Source organism: Mytilus edulis, chromosome 7 (genome assembly GCF_963676685.1).
Source record: "Mytilus edulis chromosome 7, xbMytEdul2.2, whole genome shotgun sequence".
In the NCBI taxonomy this organism is placed as follows: Eukaryota; Metazoa; Mollusca; class Bivalvia; order Mytilida; family Mytilidae; genus Mytilus; species Mytilus edulis.
Window position 1 is genome coordinate 93041079 of NC_092350.1, and position 14167 is coordinate 93055245.

The 14167-nt window shown below is 39.1% G+C and overlaps 1 protein-coding gene across 1 annotated transcript in view; it reads right to left on the minus strand.

Annotated features, from left to right (window-relative positions):
• Window positions 1-14167, minus strand: part of LOC139483511 (ankyrin repeat domain-containing protein 17-like) — an 81489-nt gene that overhangs the window by 49188 nt on the left and 18134 nt on the right. The gene's annotated exons all lie outside the window — the stretch shown is intronic.

The following is a 14167-nucleotide window of genomic DNA, read 5'->3' on the forward strand; positions in this document are numbered from 1 at the left end:
ACAAAGTTACCTCAAGAAGAAAGCAACTACCATCACATGCTTTATATTATAAAGACAAGTTTGATCTGAGGTTATTTTTAAAGTTTAACCTTTATATTACGAAATGGGGTTAGGGGTTAGTACCACAAAATGCTATAAGACTAAGTGCAACCCTAGTCCTCTACTGGTCCTCTCAAATATCAATTTAAGAACTGAATGCTTCTTTTTGTAAATTCATTGGGGTGTAAAAGCGTTGACCGAAGTACATTCTGTATGAAGCATGAAAGCGCTTCATTCTGAAAATATGTGCACTTTCAACCTTATGAAATTACTAAAAGATTTTAGCATTCACTACTTATAATTCATTTTTTTTGCTATGATATGAAAAATCGATTATTACTATTTATATATTTACGGCATAGCCTGTGCACATTTTTTGTGTTAGCACATGTGTGTCATCATGAATGGGATACGAAAGTTAATTTAAATATGATACACATAAGCATTGTTATCCTAAATCAAAATAAGGTTTCTTCTGAAACATACATGTAATTGTATTTATATACTAAATAATAGACAGCTATAAAAAGAATTAAATCTTTAAGTTTAAAATAAGACATCAGAACCTAAGTTGACTATTTTTGTATTCAATATGGGCCAGTTATAAATCAGACATCAGAACCTAAGTTGACTGTTGCTGTATTGGGCCAGCTATAAATCAGACATCAGAACCTAAGTTGACTGTTGCTGTATTGGGCCAGTTATAAATCAAACATCAGAACCTAAGTTGACTTTTGCTGTATTGGGCCCGTTATAAATCAGACATCAGAACCTAAGTTGGCTGTTGCTGTATTGGGCCAGTTATAAATCAGACATCAGAACCTAAGTTGGCTGTTGCTGTATTGGGCCAGTTATAAATCAGACATCAGAACCTAGGTTGACTGTTGCTGTATTGGGCCAGTTATAAATCAGACATCAGAACCTAAGTTGACTGTTGCTGTATTGGGCCAGTTATAAATCAGACATCAGAACCTAGGTTGACAGTTGACTGTTGCTGTATTGGGCCAGTTATAAATCAGACATCAGAACCTAAGTTGACTGTTGCTGTATTGGGCCAGTTATAAATCAGACATTAGAACCTAAGTTGAATGTTGCTGTATTGGGCCAGTTATAAATCAGACATCAGAATCTAAGTTGACTGTTGCTGTATTTGGCTAGTTATAAATCAGACATCAGAACCAAAGTTGACTGTTGCTGTATTGGGCCAGTTATAAATCAGACATCAGAACCTAAGTTGACTTTTGCTGTATTGGGCCAGTTATAAATCAGACATCAGAACCTAAGTTGGCTGTTGCTGTATTGGGCCAGTTATAAATCAGACATCAGAACCTAAGTTGACTGTTGCTGTATTGGGCCAGTTATAAATCAGACATCAGAACCTAAGTTGACTGTTGCTGTATTGGGCCAGTTATAAATCAGACATCAGAACCTAAGTTGACTGTTGCTGTATTGGGCCAGTTATAAATCAGACCTTAGAACCTAAGTTGACTGTTGCTGTATTGGGCCAGTTATAAATCAGACATCAGAATCTAAGTTGACTGTTGCTGTATTGGGCTAGTTATAAATCAGACATCAGAACCAAAGTTGACTGTTGCTGTATTGGGCCAGTTATAAATCAGACATCAGAACCTAAGTTGACTGTTGCTGTATTGGGCCAGTTATAAATCAGACATCAGAACCTAAGTTGACTGTTGCTGTATTGGGCCAGTTATAAATCAGACATCAGAACCTAAGTTGACTTTTGCTGTATTGGGCCAGTTATAAATCAGACATCAGAACCTAAGTTGGCTGTTGCTGTATTGGGCCAGTTATAAATCAGACATCAGAACCTAAGTTGACTGTTGCTGTATTGGGCCAGTTATAAATCAGACATCAGAACCTAAGTTGACTGTTGCTGTATTGGGCCAGTTATAAATCAGACATCAGAACCTAAGTTGACTGTTGCTGTATTGGGCCAGTTATAAATCAGACATCAGAATCTAAGTTGACTGTTGCTGTATTGGGCTAGTTATAAATCAGACATCAGAACCAAAGTTGACTGTTGCTGTATTGGGCCAGTTATAAATCAGACATCAGAACCTAAGTTGACTGTTGCTGTATTGGGCCAGTTATAAATCAGACATCAGAACCTAAGTTGGCTTTTGCTGTATTGGGCCAGTTATAAATCAGACATCAGAGCCTAAGTTGACTGTTGCTGTATTGGGCTAGTTATAAATCAGACATCAGAACCTAAGTTGACTGTTGCTGTATTGGGCCAGTTAAAAATCAGACATCAGAACCTAAGTTGACTGTTTCTGTATTGGGCCAGTTATAAATCAGACATCAGAACCTAAGTTGACTGTTGCTGTATTGGGCCAGTTATAAATCAGACATCAGAACCTAAGTTGACTGTTTCTGTATTGGGCCAGTTATAAATCATACATCAGAACCTAAGTTGACTGTTGCTGTATTGGGCCAGTTACAAATCAGACATCAGAATCTAAGTTGACTGTTGCTGTATTGGGCTAGTTATAAATCAGACATCAGAACCTAAGTTGACTGTTGCTGTATTGGGCCAGTTATAAATCAGACATTAGAACCTAAGTTGACTGTTGCTGTATTGGGCCAGTTATAAATCAGACATCAGAATCTAAGTTGACTGTTGCTGTATTGGGCTAGTTATAAATCAGACATCAGAACCAAAGTTGACTGTTGCTGTATTGGGCCAGTTATAAATCAGACATCAGAACCTAAGTTGACTGTTGCTGTATTGGGCCAGTTATAAATCAGACATCAGAACCTAAGTTGACTGTTGCTGTATTGGGCCAGTTATAAATCAGACATCAGAACCTAAGTTGGCTTTTGCTGTATTGGGCCAGTTATAAATCAGACATCAGAACCTAAGTTGGCTGTTGCTGTATTGGGCCAGTTATAAATCAGACATCAGAACCTAAGTTGGCTGTTGCTGTATTGGGCCAGTTATAAATCAGACATCAGAACCTAAGTTGGCTGTTGCTGTATTGGGCCAGTTATAAATCAGACATCAGAACCTAAGTTGACTGTTGCTGTATTGGGCCAGTTATAAATCAGACATCAGAACCAAAGTTGACTGTTGCTGTATTGGGCCAGTTATAAATCAGACATCAGAACCTAAGTTGACTGTTGCTGTATTGGGCCAGTTATAAATCAGACATCAGAACCTAAGTTGACTGTTGCTGTATTGGGCCAGTTATAAATCAGACATCAGAACCTAAGTTGGCTTTTGCTGTATTGGGCCAGTTATAAATCAGACATCAGAACCTAAGTTGGCTGTTGCTGTATTGGGCCAGTTATAAATCAGACATCAGAACCTAAGTTGGCTGTTGCTGTATTGGGCCAGTTATAAATCAGACATCAGAACCTAAGTTGGCTGTTGCTGTATTGGGCCAGTTATAAATCAGACATCAGAACCTAAGTTGACTGTTGCTGTATTGGGCCAGTTATAAATCAGACATCAGAACCTAAGTTGACTGTTGCTGTATTGGGCCAGTTATAAATCAGACATCAGAACCTAAGTTGACTGTTGCTGTATTGGGCCAGTTATAAATCAGACATCAGAACCTAAGTTGACTGTTGCTGTATTGGGCCAGTTATAAATCAGACAATAGAACCTAAGTTGACTGTTGCTGTATTGGGCCAGTTATAAATCAGACATCAGAATCTAAGTTGACTGTTGCTGTATTCGGCTAGTTATAAATCAGACATCAGAACCAAAGTTGACTGTTGCTGTATTGGGCCAGTTATAAATCAGACATCAGAACCTAAGTTGACTTTTGCTGTATTGGGCCAGTTATAAATCAGACATCAGAACCTAAGTTGGCTGTTGCTGTATTGGGCCAGTTATAAATCAGACATCAGAACCTAAGTTGACTGTTGCTGTATTGGGCCAGTTATAAATCAGACATCAGAACCTAAGTTGACTGTTGCTGTATTGGGCTAGTTATAAATCAGACATCAGAACCTAAGTTGACTGTTGCTGTATTGGGCCAGTTATAAATCAGACATTAGAACCTAAGTTGACTGTTGCTGTATTGGGCCAGTTATAAATCAGACATCAGAATCTAAGTTGACTGTTGCTGTATTGGGCTAGTTATAAATCAGACATCAGAACCAAAGTTGACTGTTGCTGTATTGGGCCAGTTATAAATCAGACATCAGAACCTAAGTTGACTGTTGCTGTATTGGGCCAGTTATAAATCAGACATCAGAACCTAAGTTGACTGTTGCTGTATTGGGCCAGTTATAAATCAGACATCAGAACCTAAGTTGGCTTTTGCTGTATTGGGCCAGTTATAAATCAGACATCAGAACCTAAGTTGGCTGTTGCTGTATTGGGCCAGTTATAAATCAGACATCAGAACCTAAGTTGGCTGTTGCTGTATTGGGCCAGTTATAAATCAGACATCAGAACCTAACTGTTGCTGTATTGGGCCAGTTATAAATCAGACATCAGAACCTAAGTTGACTGTTGCTGTATTGGGCCAGTTATAAATCAGACATCAGAACCTAAGTTGACTGTTGCTGTATTGGGCCAGTTATAAATCAGATATCAGAACCTAAGTTGACTGTTGCTGTATTGGGCCAGTTATAAATCAGACATCAGAACCTAAGTTGACTGTTGCTGTATTGGGCCAGTAATAAATCAGACATCAGAACCTAAGTTGACTGTTGCTGTATTGGGCCAGTTATAAATCAGACATCAGAATCTAAGTTGACTGTTGCTGTATTGGGCCAGTTATAAATCAGACATCAGAACCTAAGTTGACTGTTGCTGTATTGGGCCAGTTATAAATCAGACATCAGAATCTAAGTTGACTGTTGCTGTATTGGGCTAGTTATAAATCAAACATCAGAACCAAAGTTGACTGTTGCTGTATTGGGCCAGTTATAAATCAGACATCAGAAACTAAGTTGACTGTTGCTGTATTGGGCCAGTTATAAATCAGACATCAGAACCTAAGTTGACTGTTGCTGTATTGGGCCAGTTATAAATCAGACATCAGAACCAAAGTTGGCTCTTGCTGTATTGGGCTAGTTATAAATCAGACATCACAACCTAAGTTGACTGTTGCTGTATTGGGCTAGTTATAAATCAGACATCAGAACCAAAGTTGACTGTTGCTGTATTGGGCCAGTTATAAATCAGACATCAGAACCTAAGTTGACTGTTGCTGTATTGGGCCAGTTATAAATCAGACATCAGAACTTAAGTTGACTGTTGCTGTATTGGGCCAGTTTTAAATCAGACATCAGAACCTAAGTTGGCTTTTGCTGTATTGGGCCAGTTATAAATCAGACATCAGAACCTAAGTTGACTGTTGCTGTATTGGGCTAGTTATAAATCAGACATCAGAACCTAAGTTGACTGTTGCTGTATTGGGCCAGTTATAAATCAGACATCAGAACCTAAGTTGACTGTTTCTGTATTGGGCCAGTTATAAATCAGACATCAGAACCTAAGTTGACTGTTGCTGTATTGGGCCAGTTATAAATCAGACATCAGAACCTAAGTTGACTGTTTCTGTATTGGGCCAGTTATAAATCATACATCAGAACCTAAGTTGACGGTTGCTGTATTGGGCCAGTTATAAATCAGACTGTTGCTGTATTGGGCCAGTTATAAATCAGACATCAGAATCTAAGTTGACTGTTGCCGTATTGGGCTAGTTATAAATCAGACATCAGAACCAAAGTTGACTGTTGCTGTATTGGGCCAGTTATAAATCAGACATCAGAACCAAAGTTGACTGTTGCTGTATTGGGCCAGTTATAAATCAGACATCAGAACCTAAGTTGACTGTTGCTGTATTGGGCCAGTTATAAATCAGACATCAGAACCTAAGTTGGCTTTTGCTGTATTGGGCCAGTTATAAATCAGACATCAGAACCTAAGTTGGCTGTTGCTGTATTGGGCCAGTTATAAATCAGACATCAGAACCTAAGTTGGCTGTTGCTGTATTGGGCCAGTTATAAATCAGACATCAGAACCTAAGTTGGCTGTTGCTGTATTGGGCCAGTTATAAATCAGACATCAGAACCTAAGTTGACTGTTGCTGTATTGGGCCAGTTATAAATCAGACATCAAAACCTAAGTTGACTGTTGCTGTATTGGGCCAGTTATAAATCAGACATCAGAACCTAAGTTGACTGTTGCTGTATTGGGCCAGTTATAAATCAGACATCAGAACCTAAGTTGACTGTTGCTGTATTGGGCCAGTTATAAATCAGACATTAGAACCTAAGTTGACTGTTGCTGTATTGGGCCAGTTATAAATCAGACATCAGAACCTAAGTTGACTGTTGCTGTATTGGGCCAGTTATAAATCAGACATCAGAACCAAAGTTGACTGTTGCTGTATTGGGCCAGTTATAAATCAGACATCAGAATCTAAGTTGACTGTTGCTGTATTGGGCTAGTTATAAATCAGACATCAGAACCAAAGTTGACTGTTGCTGTATTGGGCCAGTTATAAATCAGACATCAGAACCTAAGTTGACTTTTGCTGTATTGGGCCAGTCATAAATCAGACATCAGAACCTAATTTGGCTGTTGCTGTATTGGGCCAGTTATAAATCAGACATCAGAACCTAAGTTGACTGTTGCTGTATTGGGCCAGTTATAAATCAGACATCAGAACCTAAGTTGACTGTTGCTGTATTGGGCCAGTTATAAATCAGACATCAGAACCTAAGTTGACTGTTGCTGTATTGGGCCAGTTATAAATCAGACATTAGAACCTAAGTTGACTGTTGCTGTATTGGGCCAGTTATAAATCAGACATCAGAATCTAAGTTGACTGTTGCTGTATTGGGCTAGTTATAAATCAGACATCAGAACCAAAGTTGACTGTTGCTGTATTGGGCCAGTTATAAATCAGACATCAGAACCTAAGTTGGCTTTTGCTGTATTGGGCCAGTTATAAATCAGACATCAGAACCTAAGTTGACTGTTGCTGTATTGGGCCAGTTAAAAATCAGACATCAGAACCTAAGTTGACTGTTGCTGTATTGGGCCAGTTAAAAATCAGACATCAGAACCTAAGTTGACTGTTTCTATATTGGGCCAGTTATAAATCAGACATCAGAACCTAAGTTGACTGTTGCTGTATTGGGCCAGTTATAAATCAGACATCAGAACCTAAGTTGACTGTTGCTGTATTGGGCCAGTTATAAATCAGACATCAGAACCTAAGTTGACTGTTGCTGTATTGGGCCAGTTATAAATCAGACATCAGAACCTAAGTTGACTGTTGCTGTATTGGGCCAGTTATAAATCAGACATCAGAACCTAAGTTGACTGTTGCTGTATTGGGCCAGTTATAAATCAGACATCAGAACCTAAGTTGACTGTTGCTGTATTGGGCCAGTTATAAATCAGACATCAGAACCAAAGTTGACTGTTGCTGTATTGGGCCAGTTATAAATCAGACATCAGAATCTAAGTTGACTGTTGCTGTATTGGGCTAGTTATAAATCAGACATCAGAACCAAAGTTGACTGTTGCTGTATTGGGCCAGTTATAAATCAGACATCAGAACCTAAGTTGACTTTTGCTGTATTGGGCCAGTTAAAATCAGACCCTAAGTTGGCTGTTGCTGTATTGGGCCAGTTATAAATCAGACATCAGAACCTAAGTTGACTGTTGCTGTATTGGGCCAGTTATAAATCAGACATCAGAACCTAAGTTGACTGTTGCTGTATTGGGCCAGTTATAAATCAGACATCAGAACCTAAGTTGACTGTTGCTGTATTGGGCCAGTTATAAATCAGACATTAGAACCTAAGTTGACTGTTGCTGTATTGGGCCAGTTATAAATCAGACATCAGAATCTAAGTTGACTGTTGCTGTATTGGGCTAGTTATAAATCAGACATCAGAACCAAAGTTGACTGTTGCTGTATTGGGCCAGTTATAAATCAGACATCAGAACCTAAGTTGGCTTTTGCTGTATTGGGCCAGTTATAAATCAGACATCAGAACCTAAGTTGACTGTTGCTGTATTGGGCCAGTTAAAAATCAGACATCAGAACCTAAGTTGACTGTTGCTGTATTGGGCCAGTTAAAAATCAGACATCAGAACCTAAGTTGACTGTTTCTGTATTGGGCCAGTTATAAATCAGACATCAGAACCTAAGTTGACTGTTGCTGTATTGGGCCAGTTATAAATCAGACATCAGAACCTAAGTTGACTGTTGCTGTATTGGGCCAGTTATAAATCAGACATCAGAACCTAAGTTGACTGTTGCTGTATTGGGCCAGTTATAAATCAGACATCAGAACCTAAGTTGACTGTTGCTGTATTGGGCCAGTTATAAATCAGACATCAGAACCTAAGTTGACTGTTGCTGTATTGGGCCAGTTATAAATCAGACATCAGAACCTAAGTTGGCTTTTGCTGTATTGGGCCAGTTATAAATCAGACATCAGAACCTAAGTTGGCTGTTGCTGTATTGGGCCAGTTATAAATCAGACATCAGAACCTAAGTTGGCTGTTGCTGTATTGGGCCAGTTATAAATCAGACATCAGAACCTAAGTTGGCTGTTGCTGTATTGGGCCAGTTATAAATCAGACATCAGAACCTAAGTTGACTGTTGCTGTATTGGGCCAGTTATAAATCAGACATCAGAACCAAAGTTGACTGTTGCTGTATTGGGCCAGTTATAAATCAGACATCAGAACCTAAGTTGACTGTTGCTGTATTGGGCCAGTTATAAATCAGACATCAGAACCTAAGTTGACTGTTGCTGTATTGGGCCAGTTATAAATCAGACATCAGAACCTAAGTTGGCTTTTGCTGTATTGGGCCAGTTATAAATCAGACATCAGAACCTAAGTTGGCTGTTGCTGTATTGGGCCAGTTATAAATCAGACATCAGAACCTAAGTTGGCTGTTGCTGTATTGGGCCAGTTATAAATCAGACATCAGAACCTAAGTTGGCTGTTGCTGTATTGGGCCAGTTATAAATCAGACATCAGAACCTAAGTTGACTGTTGCTGTATTGGGCCAGTTATAAATCAGACATCAGAACCTAAGTTGACTGTTGCTGTATTGGGCCAGTTATAAATCAGACATCAGAACCTAAGTTGACTGTTGCTGTATTGGGCCAGTTATAAATCAGACATCAGAACCTAAGTTGACTGTTGCTGTATTGGGCCAGTTATAAATCAGACATTAGAACCTAAGTTGACTGTTGCTGTATTGGGCCAGTTATAAATCAGACATCAGAACCTAAGTTGACTGTTGCTGTATTGGGCCAGTTATAAATCAGACAATAGAACCTAAGTTGACTGTTGCTGTATTGGGCCAGTTATAAATCAGACATCAGAATCTAAGTTGACTGTTGCTGTATTCGGCTAGTTATAAATCAGACATCAGAACCAAAGTTGACTGTTGCTGTATTGGGCCAGTTATAAATCAGACATCAGAACCTAAGTTGACTTTTGCTGTATTGGGCCAGTTATAAATCAGACATCAGAACCTAAGTTGGCTGTTGCTGTATTGGGCCAGTTATAAATCAGACATCAGAACCTAAGTTGACTGTTGCTGTATTGGGCCAGTTATAAATCAGACATCAGAACCTAAGTTGACTGTTGCTGTATTGGGCTAGTTATAAATCAGACATCAGAACCTAAGTTGACTGTTGCTGTATTGGGCCAGTTATAAATCAGACATTAGAACCTAAGTTGACTGTTGCTGTATTGGGCCAGTTATAAATCAGACATCAGAATCTAAGTTGACTGTTGCTGTATTGGGCTAGTTATAAATCAGACATCAGAACCAAAGTTGACTGTTGCTGTATTGGGCCAGTTATAAATCAGACATCAGAACCTAAGTTGACTGTTGCTGTATTGGGCCAGTTATAAATCAGACATCAGAACCTAAGTTGACTGTTGCTGTATTGGGCCAGTTATAAATCAGACATCAGAACCTAAGTTGGCTTTTGCTGTATTGGGCCAGTTATAAATCAGACATCAGAACCTAAGTTGGCTGTTGCTGTATTGGGCCAGTTATAAATCAGACATCAGAACCTAAGTTGGCTGTTGCTGTATTGGGCCAGTTATAAATCAGACATCAGAACCTAACTGTTGCTGTATTAGGCCAGTTATAAATCAGACATCAGAACCTAAGTTGACTGTTGCTGTATTGGGCCAGTTATAAATCAGACATCAGAACCTAAGTTGACTGTTGCTGTATTGGGCCAGTTATAAATCAGATATCAGAACCTAAGTTGACTGTTGCTGTATTGGGCCAGTTATAAATCAGACATCAGAACCTAAGTTGACTGTTGCTGTATTGGGCCAGTTATAAATCAGACATCAGAACCTAAGTTGACTGTTGCTGTATTGGGCCAGTTATAAATCAGACATCAGAATCTAAGTTGACTGTTGCTGTATTGGGCTAGTTATAAATCAAACATCAGAACCAAAGTTGACTGTTGCTGTATTGGGCCAGTTATAAATCAGACATCAGAAACTAAGTTGACTGTTGCTGTATTGGGCCAGTTATAAATCAGACATCAGAACCTAAGTTGACTGTTGCTGTATTGGGCCAGTTATAAATCAGACATCAGAACCTAAGTTGGCTGTTGCTGTATTGGGCTAGTTATAAATCAGACATCAGAACCTAAGTTGACTGTTGCTGTATTGGGCTAGTTATAAATCAGACATCAGAAGCAAAGTTGACTGTTGCTGTATTGGGCCAGTTATAAATCAGACATCAGAACCTAAGTTGACTGTTGCTGTATTGGGCCAGTTATAAATCAGACATCAGAACTTAAGTTGACTGTTGCTGTATTGGGCCAGTTATAAATCAGACATCAGAACCTAAGTTGGCTTTTGCTGTATTGGGCCAGTTATAAATCAGACATCAGAACCTAAGTTGACTGTTGCTGTATTGGGCTAGTTATAAATCAGACATCAGAACCTAAGTTGACTGTTGCTGTATTGGGCCAGTTAAAAATCAGACATCAGAACCTAAGTTGACTGTTTCTGTATTGGGCCAGTTATAAATCAGACATCAGAACCTAAGTTGACTGTTGCTGTATTGGGCCAGTTATAAATCAGACATCAGAACCTAAGTTGACTGTTTCTGTATTGGGCCAGTTATAAATCATACATCAGAACCTAAGTTGACTGTTGCTGTATTGGGCCAGTTATAAATCAGACTGTTGCTGTATTGGGCCAGTTATAAATCAGACATCAGAATCTAAGTTGACTGTTGCCGTATTGGGCTAGTTATAAATCAGACATCAGAACCAAAGTTGACTGTTGCTGTATTGGGCCAGTTATAAATCAGACATCAGAACCAAAGTTGACTGTTGCTGTATTGGGCCAGTTATAAATCAGACATCAGAACCTAAGTTGACTGTTGCTGTATTGGGCCAGTTATAAATCAGACATCAGAACCTAAGTTGGCTTTTGCTGTATTGGGCCAGTTATAAATCAGACATCAGAACCTAAGTTGGCTGTTGCTGTATTGGGCCAGTTATAAATCAGACATCAGAACCTAAGTTGGCTGTTGCTGTATTGGGCCAGTTATAAATCAGACATCAGAACCTAAGTTGGCTGTTGCTGTATTGGGCCAGTTATAAATCAGACATCAGAACCTAAGTTGACTGTTGCTGTATTGGGCCAGTTATAAATCAGACATCAGAACCTAAGTTGACTGTTGCTGTATTGGGCCAGTTATAAATCAGACATCAGATTCTAAGTTGACTGTTGCTGTATTGGGCCAGTTATAAATCAGACATCAGAACCTAAGTTGACTGTTGCTGTATTGGGCCAGTTATAAATCAGACATTAGAACCTAAGTTGACTGTTGCTGTATTGGGCCAGTTATAAATCAGACATCAGAACCTAAGTTGACTGTTGCTGTATTGGGCCAGTTATAAATCAGACATCAGAACCAAAGTTGACTGTTGCTGTATTGGGCCAGTTATAAATCAGACATCAGAATCTAAGTTGACTGTTGCTGTATTGGGCTAGTTATAAATCAGACATCAGAACCAAAGTTGACTGTTGCTGTATTGGGCCAGTTATAAATCAGACATCAGAACCTAAGTTGACTTTTGCTGTATTGGGCCAGTTATAAATCAGACATCAGAATCTAAGTTGGCTGTTGCTGTATTGGGCCAGTTATAAATCAGACATCAGAACCTAAGTTGACTGTTGCTGTATTGGGCCAGTTATAAATCAGACATCAGAACCTAAGTTGACTGTTGCTGTATTGGGCCAGTTATAAATCAGACATCAGAACCTAAGTTGACTGTTGCTGTATTGGGCCAGTTATAAATCAGACATCAGAACCTAAGTTGACTGTTGCTGTATTGGGCCAGTTATAAATCAGACATCAGAACCTAAGTTGACTGTTGCTGTATTGGGCCAGTTATAAATCAGACATCAGAATCTAAGTTGACTGTTGCTGTATTGGGCTAGTTATAAATCAAACATCAGAACCAAAGTTGACTGTTGCTGTATTGGGCCAGTTATAAATCAGACATCAGAAACTAAGTTGACTGTTGCTGTATTGGGCCAGTTATAAATCAGACATCAGAACCTAAGTTGACTGTTGCTGTATTGGGCCAGTTATAAATCAGACATCAGAACCAAAGTTGGCTGTTGCTTATTGGGCTAGTTATAAATCAGACATCACAACCTAAGTTGACTGTTGCTGTATTGGGCTAGTTATAAATCAGACATCAGAACCAAAGTTGACTGTTGCTGTATTGGGCCAGTTATAAATCAGACATCAGAACCTAAGTTGACTGTTGCTGTATTGGGCCAGTTATAAATCAGACATCAGAACTTAAGTTGACTGTTGCTGTATTGGGCCAGTTATAAATCAGACATCAGAACCTAAGTTGGCTTTTGCTGTATTGGGCCAGTTATAAATCAGACATCAGAACCTAAGTTGACTGTTGCTGTATTGGGCTAGTTATAAATCAGACATCAGAACCTAAGTTGACTGTTGCTGTATTGGGCCAGTTATAAATCAGACATCAGAACCTAAGTTGACTGTTTCTGTATTGGGCCAGTTATAAATCAGACATCAGAACCTAAGTTGACTGTTGCTGTATTGGGCCAGTTATAAATCAGACATCAGAACCTAAGTTGACTGTTTCTGTATTGGGCCAGTTATAAATCATACATCAGAACCTAAGTTGACGGTTGCTGTATTGGGCCAGTTATAAATCAGACTGTTGCTGTATTGGGCCAGTTATAAATCAGACATCAGAATCTAAGTTGACTGTTGCCGTATTGGGCTAGTTATAAATCAGACATCAGAACCAAAGTTGACTGTTGCTGTATTGGGCCAGTTATAAATCAGACATCAGAACCAAAGTTGACTGTTGCTGTATTGGGCCAGTTATAAATCAGACATCAGAACCTAAGTTGACTGTTGCTGTATTGGGCCAGTTAAAAATCAGACATCAGAACCTAAGTTGACTGTTGCTGTATTGGGCCAGTTAAAAATCAGACATCAGAACCTAAGTTGACTGTTTCTATATTGGGCCAGTTATAAATCAGACATCAGAACCTAAGTTGACTGTTGCTGTATTGGGCCAGTTAAAAATCAGACATCAGAACCTAAGTTGACTGTTGCTGTATTGGGCCAGTTAAAAATCAGACATCAGAACCTAAGTTGACTGTTTCTATATTGGGCCAGTTATAAATCAGACATCAGAACCTAAGTTGACTGTTGCTGTATTGGGCCAGTTATAAATCAGACATCAGAACCTAAGTTGACTGTTGCTGTATTGGGCCAGTTATAAATCAGACATCAGAACCTAAGTTGGCTTTTGCTGTATTGGGCCAGTTATAAATCAGACATCAGAACCTAAGTTGGCTGTTGCTGTATTGGGCCAGTTATAAATCAGACATCAGAACCTAAGTTGGCTGTTGCTGTATTGGGCCAGTTATAAATCAGACATCAGAACCTAAGTTGGCTGTTGCTGTATTGGGCCAGTTATAAATCAGACATCAGAACCTAAGTTGACTGTTGCTGTATTGGGCCAGTTATAAATCAGACATCAGAACCTAAGTTGACTGTTGCTGTATTGGGCCAGTTATAAATCAGACATCAGAACCTAAGTTGACTGTTGCTGTATT